Source organism: Chlamydotis macqueenii, unplaced genomic scaffold, assembly GCF_036417535.1.
Source record: "Chlamydotis macqueenii isolate bChlMac1 unplaced genomic scaffold, bChlMac1.mat HAP1_SCAFFOLD_331, whole genome shotgun sequence".
Classification (NCBI taxonomy): Eukaryota; Metazoa; Chordata; class Aves; order Otidiformes; family Otididae; genus Chlamydotis; species Chlamydotis macqueenii.
This window is the reverse complement of record NW_028239198.1, coordinates 139,052-154,263: the sequence shown is the minus strand read 5'-3', so window position 1 is coordinate 154,263 and position 15,212 is coordinate 139,052.

Sequence of the window (15,212 nt, the reverse complement as noted above, 5' to 3'; positions counted from 1 at the left end):
GACATTTGTGATTTTTGGGGTTTTTTTTTCAGGGGGCACCCAGGTGCAGCTGGTGGTAAATGTCGAAGCCCGGTTGGTCAGGGAAAGCCGGGAGCCCCGATGTCTGTGGTGCTGTAGATGCGCTGGGAATGGCCGGTGAGGAGCAGCAAGAGCTTGAGTTGCTGGCACTTTTGCTGTGGGAGCAATCGTCCGACGTTTTTGATTTTTCAGGGTTTTTTTTCAGTGGGCGCCCAGGTGCAGCTGGTGGTAAATGTCGAAGCCCTGTTGGTCAGGGAAAGCCCGGAGCCCCGATGTCTGTGGTGCTGTAGATGCACTGCCAATGGCCCGTGAGTAGCAGCAAGAGCTTGAGTTGCTGGCACTTTCGGTGTGGGAGTAATCGTCTGACGTTAGTGATTTTTCGGGGTTTTATTTCAGTGGGAGCCCAGGTGCAGCTGGTGGTAAACGTCGAAGCCCTGTTGGTCAGGGAAAGCCCGGAGCCCCGATGTCTGTGGTGCTGTAGATGGGCTGGCAATGGCCGGTGAGGAGCAGCAAGAGCTTGACTGGCTGGCACTTTTGCTGTGGGAGCAATCGTCCGATGTTCGTGATTTTTCGTTTATTTTTCTCAGCGGGTGCCCAGGTTCAGCTGGTGGTAAACGTCGAAGCCCTGTTGGTCAAAGAAAGCGCAGAACCCCGATGTCTGTGGTGCTGTAGATGCACTGCCAAAGTCCGGTGAGTAGCAGCAAGAGCTTGACTTGCTGGCACTTTCGGTGTGGGAGGAATCGTCCGACGTTTGTTATTCTTCGGGGTTTTATTTCAGTGGGCGCCCAGGTTCAGCTGGTGGTAAACGTCGAAGCCCTGTTGGTCAGGGAAAGCCCGGACTCCCGATGTCTGTGGTGCTGTAGATGCGCTGGGAATGGCCGGTGAGGAGCAGCAAGAGCTTGATTTGCTGGCACTTTCGGTGTGGGAGCAATCGTCCGACGTTCGTGATTTTTCGGGGTTTTATTTCAGTGGGCGCCCAGGTGCAGCTGATGGTAAACGTCGAAGCCCTGATGGTCAGGGAAAGCCCGCAGCCCCGATGTCTGTGGTGCTGTAGATGCGCTGGGAATGGCTGGTGAGAAGCAGCATGAGCTTGACTGGCTGGCACTTTCGGTGTGGGAGCAATCGTCTGATGTTCGTGATATTTCGTTTATTTTTTTCAGTGGGCGCCCAGGTGCAGTTGATGGTAAATGTCGAAGCCCTGTTGGTCAGGGAAAGCCCGGAGCCCCGATGTCTGTGGTGCTGTAGATGCGCCGTCAATGGCCGGTGAGGAGCAGCAAGAGCTTGACAGGCTGGCACTTTTGGTGTGGGAGCAATCGTCGGACGTTTCTGTTTTTTGGGGGTTTTATTTCACTGGGCGCCCAGGTGCAGCTGGTGGTGAACGTCGAAGCCCTGTTGGTCAGGGAAAGCCCGGAGCCCCGATGTCTGTGGTGCTGTAGATGCGCTGCCAATGGCCGGTGAGTAGCAGCAAGAGCTTGACTGGCTGGCACTTTTGGTGTGGGAGCAATCGTCGGACGTTTGTGATTTTTGGGGATTTTTATTCACTGGGCGCCCAGGTTCAGCTGGTGGTAAACGTCGAAGCCCTGTTGGTCACGGAAAGCCCGGAGCCCCGATATCTGTGGTGCTGTAGATGAGCTGCCAAAGTCCGGTGAGGAGCAGTAAGAGCTTGACTGGCTGGCACTTTCGGTGTGGGAGCAATCGTCCGATGTTCGTGATTTTTAGTTTATTTTTTTCAGTGGGCGCCCAGGTTCAGCTGGTGGTAAACGTCGAAGCCCTGTTGGTCAGGGAAAGCGCAGAACCCCAATGTCTGTGGTGCTCTAGATGCACTGCCAAAGTCTGGTGAGTAGCAGCAAGAGCTTGAGTTGCTGGCACTTTCGTTGTCGGAGCAATCGTCCGACGTTCGTGATTTTTCGGGGTTTTATTTCAGTGGGCGCCCAGGTGCAGCTGGTGGTAAATGTCGAAGCCCTGTTGGTCAGGGAAAGCCCGGAGCCCCGATGTCTGTGGTGCTGTAGATGCGCTGCCAATGGGCGGTGAGGAGCAGCAAGAGGCTGACATGCTGGCACTTTCGATGTGGGTGCAATCGTCCGACGTTCGTGATTTTTGGGGGTTTTATTTTAGTGGGCGCCCAGGTGCAGCTGGTGGTAAACGTCGAAGCCCTGTTGGTCAGGGAAAGCTCGGAGCCCCTATATCTGTGGTGCTGCAGATGCGCTGGGACTGGCCGGGGAGGAGCAGCAAGAGCTTGACTGTCTGGCACATTTGGTGTGGGAGCAATCGTCCGACGTTTGTGATTATTCGGGGTTTCTTTTCAGTGGGAGCCCAGGTGCAGCTGGTGGTAATCGTCGAAGCCCTGTTGGTCAGGGAAAGCTCGGAGCCCCAATGTCTGTGGTGCTGTAGATGCCCTGCCAATGGGCGGTGAGTAGCAGCAAGAGCTTGAGTTGCTGGCACTTTTGCTGTGGGAGCAATCGTCCAATGTTCGTGATTTTTCGTTTATTTTTTTCAGTGGGCGCCCAGGTGCAGCTGGTGGTAAACGTCGAAGCCCTGTTGGTCAGGGAAAGCGCAGAACCCCAATGTCTGTGGTGCTGTAGATGCGCTGCCAATGGCCGGTGAGGAGCAGCAAGAGCTTGACTGGCTGGCACTTTCGGTGTTGGAGCAATCGTCCGACGTTCGTGATTTTTCGAGTTTTTTTTCCAGTGGGCGCCCAGGTTCAGCTGGTGGTTTAACGTCGAAACCCTGTTGGTCAGGGAAAGCCCGGAGCCCCGATGTCTGTGGTGCTGTAGATGCGCTGGGAATGGCCGGTGAGGAGCAGCAAGAGCTTGATTTGCTGGCACTTTCGGTGTGGGAGCAATCGTCCGACGTTCGTGATTTTTCGTGGTTCTTTTCAGTGGGAGCCCAGGTGCAGTGAGTGGTAAACGTCGAAGCCCTGTTGGTCAGGGAAAGCCCGGAGCCCCGATGTCTGTGGTGCTGTAGATGAGCTGCCAGTGGCCGGTGAGGAACTGCAAGAGCTTGACTGGCTGGCACGTTGGTGTGGGAGCAATCGTCCGACGTTTTTGATTTTTCTGGGTTTCTTTTCAGTGCGTAACCAGGTGCAGCGGGTGGTAAATGTCGAAGCCCTGTTGGTCAGGGAAAGCCTGGAGCCCCGATGTCTGTGGTGCTGTAGATGCGCTGGGAATGGCTGGTGAGAAGCAGCAAGAGCTTGACTGGCTGGCACTTTCGGTGTGGGAGCAATCGTCTGATGTTCGTGATATTTCGTTTATTTTTTTCAGTGGGCGCCCAGGTGCAGCTGATGGTAAATGTCGAAGCCCTGTTGGTCAGGGAAAGCCCGGAGCCCCGATGTCTGTGGTGCTGTAGATGCGCTGCCAATGGCCGGGGAGGAGCAGGAAGAGCTTGAGTTGCTGGCACTTTCGGTGTGGGAGCAATCGTCCGACGTTCGTGATTTTTCGGGGTTTTATTTCAGTGGGCGCCCAGGTGCAGCGGGTGGTAAACTTCGAAGCCCTGTTGGTCAGGGAAAGCCCGGAGCCCCGATGTCTGTGGTGCTGTAGATGCGCTGGGAATGGCCGGTGAGGAGCAGCAAGAGCTTGACAGGCTGGCACTTTTGGTGTGGGAGCAATCGTCGGACGTTCGTGATTTTTGGGGGTTTTATTTCACTGGGCGCCCAAGTGCAGCTTGTGGTGAACGTCGAAGCCCTGTTGGTCAGGGAAAGCCCGGAGCCCCGATATCTGTGGTGCTGTAGATGCGCTGCCAATGGCCGGGGACGAGCCGCAAGAGCTTGACAGGCTGGCACTTTCGGTGTGGGAGGAATCGTCGGACGTTTCTGATTTTTCGGGATTTTTTTTTAGTCGGAGCCCAGGTTTAGCTATTTGTAAACGTCGAAGCCCTGTTGGTCAGGGAAAGCCCGGAGCCCCGATGTCTGTGGTGCTGTAGATACGCTGCCAATGGGCGGTGAGGAGCTGCAAGAGCTTGACTGGCTGGCACTTTCGGTGTGGGAGCAATCGTCCGATGTTCGTGATTTTTAGTTTATTTTTTTCAGTGGGCGCCCAGGTTCAGCTGGTGGTAAACGTCGAAGCCCTGTTGGTCAGGGAAAGCGCAGAACCCCAATGTCTGTGGTGCTGTAGATGCACTGCCAAAGTCCGGTGAGTAGCAGCAAGAGCTTGAGTTGCTGGCACTTTCGGTGTGGGAGCAATCGTCCGACGTTCGTGATTTTTCGGGGTTTTATTTCAGGGGGCGCCCAGGTTCAGCTGGTGGTAAACTTCTAAGCCCCGTTCGTCAGTGAAAGCCCGGAGCCCCGATGTCTGTGGTGCTGTAGATGCGCTGCCAATGGCCGGTGAGGAGCAGCAAGAGCTTGACTGGCTGGCACTTTTGGTGTGGGATCAATCGTCCGACGTTCGTGATTTTTCGGGCTTTTACTTTTAGTGGGCGCCGAGGTTCAGCTACTGGTAAACGTCGAAGCCCTGTTGGTCAGGGAAAGCCCGGAGCCCCGATGTCTGTGGTGCTGTAGATGCGCTGGGAATGGCCGGTGAGGAGCAGCAAGAGCTTGACTGGCTGGCACTTTCGGTGTGGAAGCAATCGTCTGATGTTCGTGATATTTCGTTTATTTTTTTCACTGGGCGCCCAGGTGCAGCTGATGGTAAATGTCGAAGCCCTGTTGTTCAGGGAAAGCCCGGAGCCCTGATGTCTGTGGTGTTGTAGATGCGCTGGGAATGGCCGGGGAGTAGCAGCAAGAGGTTGACAGGCTGGCATTTAAGGTGTGGCAGGAATCGTCCGACGTTTGTGATTTTTGGGGTTTTTTTTTCAGGGGGCACCCAGGTGCAGCTGGTGGTAAACGTCGAAGCCCGGTTCGTCAGGGAAAGCCCGGAGTCCCGATGTCTGTGGTGCTGTAGATTCACTGCCAGTGGCCGGTGAGGAGCAGCAAGAGCTTGAGTTGCTGGCACTTTTGGTGTGGGAGCAATCGTCCGACGTTCGTGATTTTTCGGAGTTTTATTTCAGTGGGCGCCCAGGTGCAGCTGGTGGTAAACGTCGAAGCCCTGTTGGTCAGGGAAAGCTCGGAGCCCCGATGTCTGTGGTGTTGTAGATGCGCTGGGAATGGCCGGTGAGGAGCAGCAAGAGCTTGACTGGCTGGCACTTTCGGTGTGGGAGCAATCGTCGGACGTTCGTGATTTTTCGGGGTTTTATTTCAGTGGGCAACCAGGTGCAGCTGGTGGTAAACGTCGAAGCCCTGTTGGTCAGGGAAAGCCCGGAGCCCCGATGTCTGTGGTGCTGTAGATGCGCTGGGAATGGCCGGGGAGGAGCAGCAAGAGCTTGTGTTGCTGGCACTTTTGGTGTGGGAGCAATCGTCCGATGTTCGTGATTTTTGGGGGTTTTTTTCAGTGGGCGCCCAGGTGCAGCTGGTGGTAAACGTCGAAGCCCTGTTGGTCAGGGAAAGCTCGGAGCCCCGATGTCTGTGGTGCTGTAGATGCACTGGGAGTGGCCGGGGAGGAGCAGCAAGAGCTTGACTGTCTGGCACTTTTGGTGTGGGAGCAATCGTCCGACGTTCGTGATTTTTCGGGGTTATTTTCAGTGGGATGCCAGGTTCAGCGAGTGGTAAACGTCGAAGCCCTGTTGGTCAGGGAAAGCCCGGAGCCCCGATGTCTGTGGTGCTGTAGATGCGCTGGGAATGGCCGGTGAGGAGCAGCAAGAGCTTGAGTTGCTGGCACTTTCGGTGTGGGAGTAATCGTCTGATGTTCGTGATATTTCTTTTATTTTTTCCAGTGGGCGCCCAGGTTCAGTGAGTGGTAAACGTCGAAGCCCTGTTGGTCAGGGAAAGCCCGGAGCCCCGATGTCTGTGGTGCTGTAGATGCGCTGCCAATGGCCGGTGTTCAGCAGCTAGAGCTTGACTGTCTGGGACTTTTGGTGTGGGAGTAATCGTCGGACGTTCGTGATTTTTCGGGGTTTTATTTCAGTGGGCGCCCAGCTGCAGCTGGTGGTAAACGTCGAAGCCCTGTTGGTCAGGGAAAGCCCGGAGCCCCGATGTCTGTGGTGCTGTAGATGCGCTGCCAATGGCCGGTGTTCAGCAGCTAGAGCTTGACTGTCTGGCACTTTTGGTGTGGGAGCAATCGTCCGACGTTCGTGATTTTTCGGGGTTTTACTTTCAGTGGGCGCACAGGTTCAGCTGGTGGTAAATGTCGAAGCCCTGTTGGTCAGGGAAAGCCCGGAGCCCCGATGTCTGTGGTGCTGTAGATGCGCTGGGAATGGCTGGTGAGAAGCAGCAAGAGCTTGAGTTGCTGGCACTTTCAGTGTGGGAGCAATCGTCGGACGTTTGTGATTTTTGGGGATTGTTATTCACTGGGCGCCCAGGTTCAGCTGGTGGTAAATGTTGAAGCCCTGTAGGTCAGGGAAAGCCCGGAGTCCCGATGTCTGTGGTGCTGTAGATGCGCTGGGAATGGCTGGTGAGGAGCAGCTAGAGCTTGACAGGCTGGCACTTTTGGTGTGGGAGCAATCGTCCGACGTTTTTGATTTTTCAGGGTTTTTTTTCAGTGGGCGCCCTGGTTCAGCTGGTGGTAAACGTCGAAGCCCTGTTCGTCAGGGAAAGCCCGGAGCCCTGATGTCTGTGGTGCTGTAGATGCGCTGGGAATGGCCGGTGAGGAGCAGCAAGAGCTTGACAGGCTGGCATTTAAGGTGTGGCAGAAATCGTCCGACATTTGTGATTTTTGGGGTTTTTTTTTCACGGGGCACCCAGGTGCAGCTGGTGGTAAATGTCGAAGCCCGGTTGGTCAGGGAAAGCCGGGAGCCCCGATGTCTGTGGTGCTGTAGATGCGCTGGGAATGGCCGGTGAGGAGCAGCAAGAGCTTGAGTTGCTGGCACTTTTGGTGTGGGAGCAATCGTCTGATGTTCGTGATATTTCGGGGTTTTATTTCAGTGGGCGCCCAGGTGCAGTTGATGGTAAACGTCGAAGCCCTGTTCGTCAGGGAAAGCTCGGAGCCCCAATATCTGTGGTGCTGTAGATGCGCTGCCAATGGCCGGGGACGAGCAGCAAGAGCTTGACAGGCTGGCACTTTCGGTGTGGGAGGAATCGTCGGACGTTTGTGATTTTTCGGGATTTTTTTTTAGTGGGAGCCCAGGTTTAGCTAGTGGTAAACGTCGAAGCCCTGTTGGTCAGGGAAAGCCCGGAGCCCCGATGTCTGTGGTGCTGTAGATGCGCTTCCAATGGCCGGTGATGAGCAGCAAGAGCTTGTGTTGCTGGCACTTTCGGTGTGGGAGCAATCGTCCGACGTTCGTGATTTTTCCGGGTATTTTTTTCAGTGGGCGCCCAGGTTCAGCTGGTGGTAACCGTCGAAGCCCTGTTGGTCAGGGAAAGCTCGGAGCCCCGATATCTGTGGTGCTGTAGATGCGCTGCCAATGGCCGGGGACGAGCCGCAAGAGCTTGACAGGCTGGCACTTTCGGTGTGGGAGGAATCGTCGGACGTTTCTGATTTTTCGGGATTTTTTTTTAGTGGGAGCCCAGGTTTAGCTATTTGTAAACGTCGAAGCCCTGTTGGTCAGGGAAAGCCCGGAGCCCCGATGTCTGTGGTGCTGTAGACACGCTGCCAATGGGCGGTGAGGAGCTGCAAGAGCTTGACTGTCTGGCACTTTTGGTGTGGGAGCAATCGTCCGACGTTTTTGATTTTTCAGGGTTTTTTTTCAGTGGGCGCCCTGGTTCAGCTGGTGGTAAACGTCGAAGCCCTGTTGGTCAGGGAAAGCCCGGAGCCCTGATGTCTGTGGTGGTGTAGATGCGCTGGGAATGGTCGGTGAGGAGCAGCAAGAGCTTGACAGGCTGGCATTTAAGGTGTGGCAGAAATCGTCCGACATTTGTGATTTTTGGGGTTTTTTTTTCAGGGGGCACCCAGGTGCAGCTGGTGGTAAATGTCGAAGCCCTGTTGGTCAGGGAAAGCCAGGAGCCCCGATGTCTGTGGTGCTGTAGATGCGCTGGGAATGGCCGGTGAGGAGCAGCAAGAGCTTGAGTTGCTGGCACTTTTGGTGTGGGAGCAATCGTCCGACATTCGTGATTTTTCGGGGTTTTACTTTCAGTGGGCGCCCAGGTGCAGCTGGTGGTAAACGTTGAAGCCCTGTTGGTCAGGGAAAGCTCGGAGCCCCGATGTCTGTGGTGCTGTAGATGCGCTGGGAATGGCCGGTGAGGAGCAGCAAGAGCTTGACTGGCTGGCACTTTCGGTGTGGGAGCAATCGTCGGACGTTCGTGATTTTTCGGGGTTTTATTTCAGTGGGCAACCAGGTGCAGCTGGTGGTAAACGTCGAAGCCCTGTTGGTCAGGGAAAGCCCGGAGCCCCGATGTCTGTGGTGCTGTAGATGCGCTGCCAAAGTCCGGTGAGGAGCAGCAAGAGCTTGACTGGCTGGCACTTTCAGTGTGGGAGCAATCGTCGGACGTTTGTGATTTTTGGGGATTTTTATTCACTGGGCGCCCAGGTTCAGCTGGTGGTAAATGTTGAAGCCCTGTAGGTCAGGGAAACCCGGAGCCCCGATGTCTGTGGTGCTGTAGATGCGCTGCCAATGGCCGGGGAGGAGCAGCAAGAGCTTCACTGGCTGGCACTTTCGGTGTGGGAGCAATCGTCCGATGTTCGTGATTTTTCGGGGTTTTTTTCAGTGCGTGCCCAGGTGCAGCGGGTGGTTAAACGTCGAAGCCCTGTTGGTCAGGGAAAGCCCGGAGCCCCGATGTCTGTGGTGCTGTAGATGCGCTGCCAAGGTCCGGTGAGTAGCAGCAAGAGCTTGAGTTGCTGGCACTTTTGGTGTGGGAGCAATCGTCCGACGTTTGTGATTTTTCGGGGTTTTATTTCAGTGGGCGCCCAGGTGCAGCCGGTGGTAAATTTCGAAGCCCTGTTGGTCAGGGAAAGCCCGGAGCCCCGATGTCTGTGGTGCTGTAGATGCGCTGCCAATGGCCGGTGAGGAGCAGCAAGAGCTTGAGTTGCTGGCACTTTCGGTGTGGGAGGAATCGTCCGACGTTTGTTATTCTTCGGGGTTTTATTTCAGTGGGCGCCCAGGTTCAGCTGGTGGTAAACGTCGAAGCCCTGTTGGTCAGGGAAAGCCCGGAGCCCCGATGTCTGTGGTGCTGTAGATGCACTGCCAAAGTCCGGTGAGTGCAGCAAGAGCTTGAGTTGCTGGCACTTTCGGTGTGGGAGCAATCGTCCGACGTTCGTGATTTTTCGGGGTTTTATTTCAGGGGGCGCCCAGGTTCAGCTGGTGGTAAACTTCTAAGCCCCGTTCGTCAGGGAAAGCCCGGAGCCCCGATGTCTGTGGTGCTGTAGATGCGCTGGGAATGGCTGGTGAGGAGCAGCAAGAGCTTGACAGGCTGGCACTTTCGTTGTGGGAGGAATCGTCGGACGTTTCTGATTTTTCGGGATTTTTTTTTAGTGGGAGCCCAGGTTTAGCTAGTTGTAAACGTCGAAGCCCTGTTGGTCAGGGAAAGCGCAGAACCCCGATATCTGTGGTGCTGTAGATGCGCTGCCAATGGCCGGTGAGGAGCAGGAAGAGCTTGACTGGCTGGCACTTTCGGTGTGGGAGCAATCGTGCGACGTTCGTGATTTTTCGGGGTTTTATTTCAGTGGGTGCCCAGGTGCAGCTGGTGGTAAACGTTGAAGCCCTGTTGGTCAGGGAAAGCTCGGAGCCCCGATATCTGTGGTGCTGTAGATGCGCTGGGAATGGCTGGTGAGGAGCAGGAAGAGCTTGAGTTGCTGGCACTTTCGGTGTGGGAGCAATCGTCGGACGTTCGTGATTTTTTGGGGTTTTATTTCAGTGGGCGCCCAGGTTCAGCTGGTGGTAAACTTCTAAGCCCTGTTGGTCAGGGAAAGCCCGGAGCCCCGATGTCTGTGGTGCTGTAGATGCACTGCCAATGGCCGGGGAGGAGCAGCAAGAGCTTGACTGGCTGGCACTTTCGGTGTGGGAGCAATCGTCCGACGTTCGTCATTTTTCGGGGTTTTTTTTCAGTGGGCAACCAGGTGCAGCTGCTGGTAAATGTCGAAGGCCTGTTGGTCAGGGAAAGCCCGGAGCCCCGATGTCTGTGGTGCTGTAGATGCACTGCCAAAGTCCGGTGAGTAGAAGCAAGAGCTTGAGTTGCTGGCACTTTCGGTGTGGGAGGAATCGTCCGACGTTCGTGATTTTTCGGGGTTTTATTTCAGTGGGCGCCCAGGTGCAGCTGGTGGTAAACGTTGAAGCCCTGTTGGTCAGGGAAAGCCCGGAGCCCCGATGTCTGTGGTGCTGTAGATGGGCTGGCAATGGCCGGTGAGGAGCAGCAAGAGCTTGACTGGCTGGCACTTTTGCTGTGGGAGCAATCGTCCGATGTTCGTGATTTTTCGTTTATTTTTCTCAGTGGGTGCCCAGGTTCAGCTGGTGGTAAACGTCGAAGCCCTGTTGGTCAGGGAAAGCCCGGAGCCCCGATGTCTGTGGTGCTGTAGATGCGCTGGGAATGGCCGGTGAGGAGCAGCAAGAGCTTGAGTTGCTGGCACTTTCGGTGTGGGAGGAATCGTCCGACATTTGTTATTTTTCGGGGTTTTATTTCAGTGGGCGCCAAGGTGCAGCGGGTGGTAAATGTCGAAGCCCTGTTGGTCAGGGAAAGCCCGGAGCCCCGATGTCTGTGGTGCTGTAGATGCGCTGCCAATGGCCGGGGAGGAGCAGGAAGAGCTTGAGTTGCTGGCACTTTTCCTGTGGGAGGAATCGTCCGACGTTTGTGATTTTTCGGGGTTTTATTTCAGTGGGCGCCCAGGTGCAGCCGGTGGTAAATTTCGAAGCCCTGTTGGTCAGGGAAAGCCCGGAGCCCCGATGTCTGTGGTGCTGTAGATGCACTGCCAATGGCCGGTGAGGAGCAGCAAGAGCTTGAGTTGCTGGCACTTTCGGTGTGGGAGGAATCGTCCAACGTTTGTTATTCTTCGGGGTTTTATTTCAGTGGGCGCCCAGGTTCAGCTGGTGGTAAACGTCGAAGCCCTGTTGGTCAGGGAAAGCCCGGAGCCCCGATGTCTGTGGTGCTGTAGATGCACTGCCAAAGTCCGGTGAGTGCAGCAAGAGCTTGAGTTGCTGGCACTTTCGGTGTGGGAGCAATCGTCCGACGTTCGTGATTTTTCGGGGTTTTATTTCAGGGGGCGCCCAGGTTCAGCTGGTGGTAAACTTCTAAGCCCCGTTCGTCAGGGAAAGCCCGGAGCCCCGATGTCTGTGGTGCTGTAGATGCGCTGGGAATGGCTGGTGAGGAGCAGCAAGAGCTTGACTGGCTGGCACTTTCGGTGTGGGAGCAATCGTCTGATGTTCGTGATATTTCTTTTATTTTTTCCAGTGGGTGCCCAGGTGCAGCTGGTGGTAAACGTTGAAGCCCTGTTGGTCAGGGAAAGCTCGGAGCCCCGATGTCTGTGGTGCTGTAGATGCGCTGCCACTGTCCGGTGAGGAGCAGCAAGAGCTTGACTGTCTGGCACTTTTGGTGTGGGAGCAATCGTCCGACGTTCGTGATTTTTCAGGGTTTTATTTCAGTGGGCGCCCAGGTGCAGCGGGTGGTAAACTTCGAAGCCCTGTTGGTCAGGGAAAGCCCGGAGCCCCGATATCTGTGGTGCTGTAGATGCGCTGCCAATGGCCGGGGACGAGCCGCAAGAGCTTGACAGGCTGGCACTTTCGGTGTGGGAGGAATCGTCGGACGTTTCTGATTTTTAGGGATTTTTTTTTAGTGGGAGCCCAGGTTTAGCTATTTGTAAACGTCGAAGCCCTGTTGGTCAGGGAAAGCCCGGAGCCCCGATGTCTGTGGTGCTGTAGACACGCTGCCAATGGGCGGTGAGGAGCTGCAAGAGCTTGACTGTCTGGCACTTTTGGTGTGGGAGCAATCGTCCGACGTTTTTGATTTTTCAGGGTTTTTTTTCAGTGGGCGCCCTGGTTCAGCTGGTGGTAAACGTCGAAGCCCTGTTGGTCAGGGAAAGCCCGGAGCCCTGATGTCTGTGGTGGTGTAGATGCGCTGGGAATGGTCGGTGAGGAGCAGCAAGAGCTTGACAGGCTGGCATTTAAGGTGTGGCAGAAATCGTCCGACATTTGTGATTTTTGGGGTTTTTTTTTCAGGGGGCACCCAGGTGCAGCTGGTGGTAAATGTCGAAGCCCTGTTGGTCAGGGAAAGCCAGGAGCCCCGATGTCTGTGGTGCTGTAGATGCGCTGGGAATGGCCGGTGAGGAGCAGCAAGAGCTTGAGTTGCTGGCACTTTTGGTGTGGGAGCAATCGTCCGACGTTCGTGATTTTTCGGGGTTTTACTTTCAGTGGGCGCCCAGGTGCAGCTGGTGGTAAACGTTGAAGCCCTGTTGGTCAGGGAAAGCTCGGAGCCCCGATGTCTGTGGTGCTGTAGATGCGCTGGGAATGGCCGGTGAGGAGCAGCAAGAGCTTGACTGGCTGGCACTTTCGGTATGGTTGCAATCGTCGGACGTTCGTGATTTTTCGGGGTTTTATTTCAGTGGGCAACCAGGTGCAGCTGGTGGTAAACGTCGAAGCCCTGTTGGTCAGGGAAAGCCCGGAGCCCCGATGTCTGTGGTGCTGTAGATGCGCTGCCAAAGTCCGGTGAGGAGCAGCAAGAGCTTGAGTTGCTGGCACTTTCGGTGTGGGAGCAATCGTCCGACGTTTGTGATTTTTGGGGATTTTTATTCACTAGGCGCCCAGGTTCAGCTGGTGGTAAATGTTGAAGCCCTGTAGGTCAGGGAAACCCGGAGCCCCGATGTCTGTGGTGCTGTAGATGCGCTGCCAATGGCCGGGGAGGAGCAGCAAGAGCTTCACTGGCTGGCACTTTCGGTGTGGGAGCAATCGTCCGATGTTCGTGATTTTTCGGGGTTTTTTTCAGTGCGTGCCCAGGTGCAGCGGGTGGTTAAACGTCGAAGCCCTGTTGGTCAGGGAAAGCCCGGAGCCCCGATGTCTGTGGTGCTGTAGATGCACTGCGAAAGTCCGGTGAGTAGCAGCAAGAGCTTGAGTTGCTGGCACTTTTGGTGTGGGAGCAATCGTCCGACGTTTGTGATTTTTCGGGGTTTTATTTCAGTGGGCGCCCAGGTGCAGCCGGTGGTAAATTTCGAAGCCCTGTTGGTCAGGGAAAGCCCGGAGCCCCGATGTCTGTGGTGCTGTAGATGCGCTGCCAATGGCCGGTGAGGAGCAGCAAGAGCTTGAGTTGCTGGCACTTTCGGTGTGGGAGGAATCGTCCGACGTTTGTTATTCTTCGGGGTTTTATTTCAGTGGGCGCCCAGGTTCAGCTGGTGGTAAACGTCGAAGCCCTGTTGGTCAGGGAAAGCCCGGAGCCCCGATGTCTGTGGTGCTGTAGATGCACTGCCAAAGTCCGGTGAGTGCAGCAAGAGCTTGAGTTGCTGGCACTTTCGGTGTGGGAGCTATCGTCCGACGTTCGTGATTTTTCAGGGTTTTATTTCAGGGGGCGCCCAGGTTCAGCTGGTGGTAAACTTCTAAGCCCCGTTCGTCAGGGAAAGCCCGGAGCCCCGATGTCTGTGGTGCTGTAGATGCGCTGGGAATGGCTGGTGAGGAGCAGCAAGAGCTTGACAGGCTGGCACTTTCGTTGTGGGAGGAATCGTCGGACGTTTCTGATTTTTCGGGATTTTTTTTTAGTGGGAGCCCAGGTTTAGCTAGTTGTAAACGTCGAAGCCCTGTTGGTCAGGGAAAGCGCAGAACCCCGATATCTGTGGTGCTGTAGATGCGCTGCCAATGGCCGGTGAGGAGCAGGAAGAGCTTGACTGGCTGGCACTTTCGGTGTGGGAGCAATCGTGCGACGTTCGTGATTTTTCGGGGTTTTATTTCAGTGGGTGCCCAGGTGCAGCTGGTGGTAAACGTTGAAGCCCTGTTGGTCAGGGAAAGCTCGGAGCCCCGATATCTGTGGTGCTGTAGATGCGCTGGGAATGGCTGGTGAGGAGCAGCAAGAGCTTGAGTTGCTGGCACTTTCGGTGTGGGAGCAATCGTCGGACGTTCGTGATTTTTTGGGGTTTTATTTCAGTGGGCGCCCAGGTTCAGCTGGTGGTAAACTTCGAAGCCCTGTTGGTCAGGGAAAGCCCGGAGCCCCGATGTCTGTGGTGCTGTAGATGCACTGCCAATGGCCGGGGAGGAGCAGCAAGAGCTTGACTGGCTGGCACTTTGGGTGTGGGAGCAATCGTCCGACGTTCGTCATTTTTCGGGGTTTTTTTTCAGTGGGCAACCAGGTGCAGCTGCTGGTAAATGTCGAAGGCCTGTTGGTCAGGGAAAGCCCGGAGCCCCGATGTCTGTGGTGCTGTAGATGCACTGCCAAAGTCCGGTGAGTAGAAGCAAGAGCTTGAGTTGCTGGCACTTTCGGTGTGGGAGCAATCGTACGACGTTCGTGATTTTTCGGGGTTTTATTTCAGTGGGAGCCCAGGTGCAGCTGGTGGTAAATTTCGAAGCCCTGTTGGTCAGGGAAAGCCCGGAGCCCCGATGTCTGTGGTGCTGTAGATGCGCTGCCAATAGCAGGTGAGGAGCAGCAAGAGCTTGACTGGCTGGCACTTTCGGTGTGGGAGGAATCGTCCGACGTTTGTTATTCTTCGGGGTTTTATTTCAGTGGGCGCCCAGGTTCAGCTGGTGGTAAACGTCGAAGCCCTGTTGGTCAGGGAAAGCCCGGAGCCCCGATGTCTGTGGTGCTGTAGATGCACTGCCAAAGTCCGGTGAGTAGCAGCAAGAGCTTGAGTTGCTGGCACTTTCGGTGTGGGAGCAATCGTCCGACGTTCGTGATTTTTCGGGGTTTTATTTCAGGGGGCGCCCAGGTTCAGCTGGTGGTAAACTTCTAAGCCCCGTTCGTCAGGGAAAGCCCGGAGCCCCGATGTCTGTGGTGCTGTAGATGCGCTGGGAATGGCTGGTGAGGAGCAGCAAGAGCTTGAGTTGCTGGCACTTTCAGTGTGTGAGCAATCGTCCGACGTTATTGATTTTTCGGGGTTTTTTTCAGTGGGCGCCCAGGTGCAGCTGATGGTAAACGTCAAAGCCCTGTTGGTCAGGGAAAGCCCGGAGCCCCGATATCTGTGGTGCTGTAGATGCGCTGGGAATGGCTGGTGAGGAGCAGCAAGAGCTTGACTGGCTGGCACTTTCGGTGTGGGAGCAATCGTCTGATGTTCGTGATATTTCTTTTATTTTTTCCAGTGGGCGCCCAGGTGCAGCTGGTGGTAAACGTCGAAGCCCTGTTGGTCAGGGAAAGCGCAGAACCCCGATATCTGTGGTGCTGTAGATGCACTGCC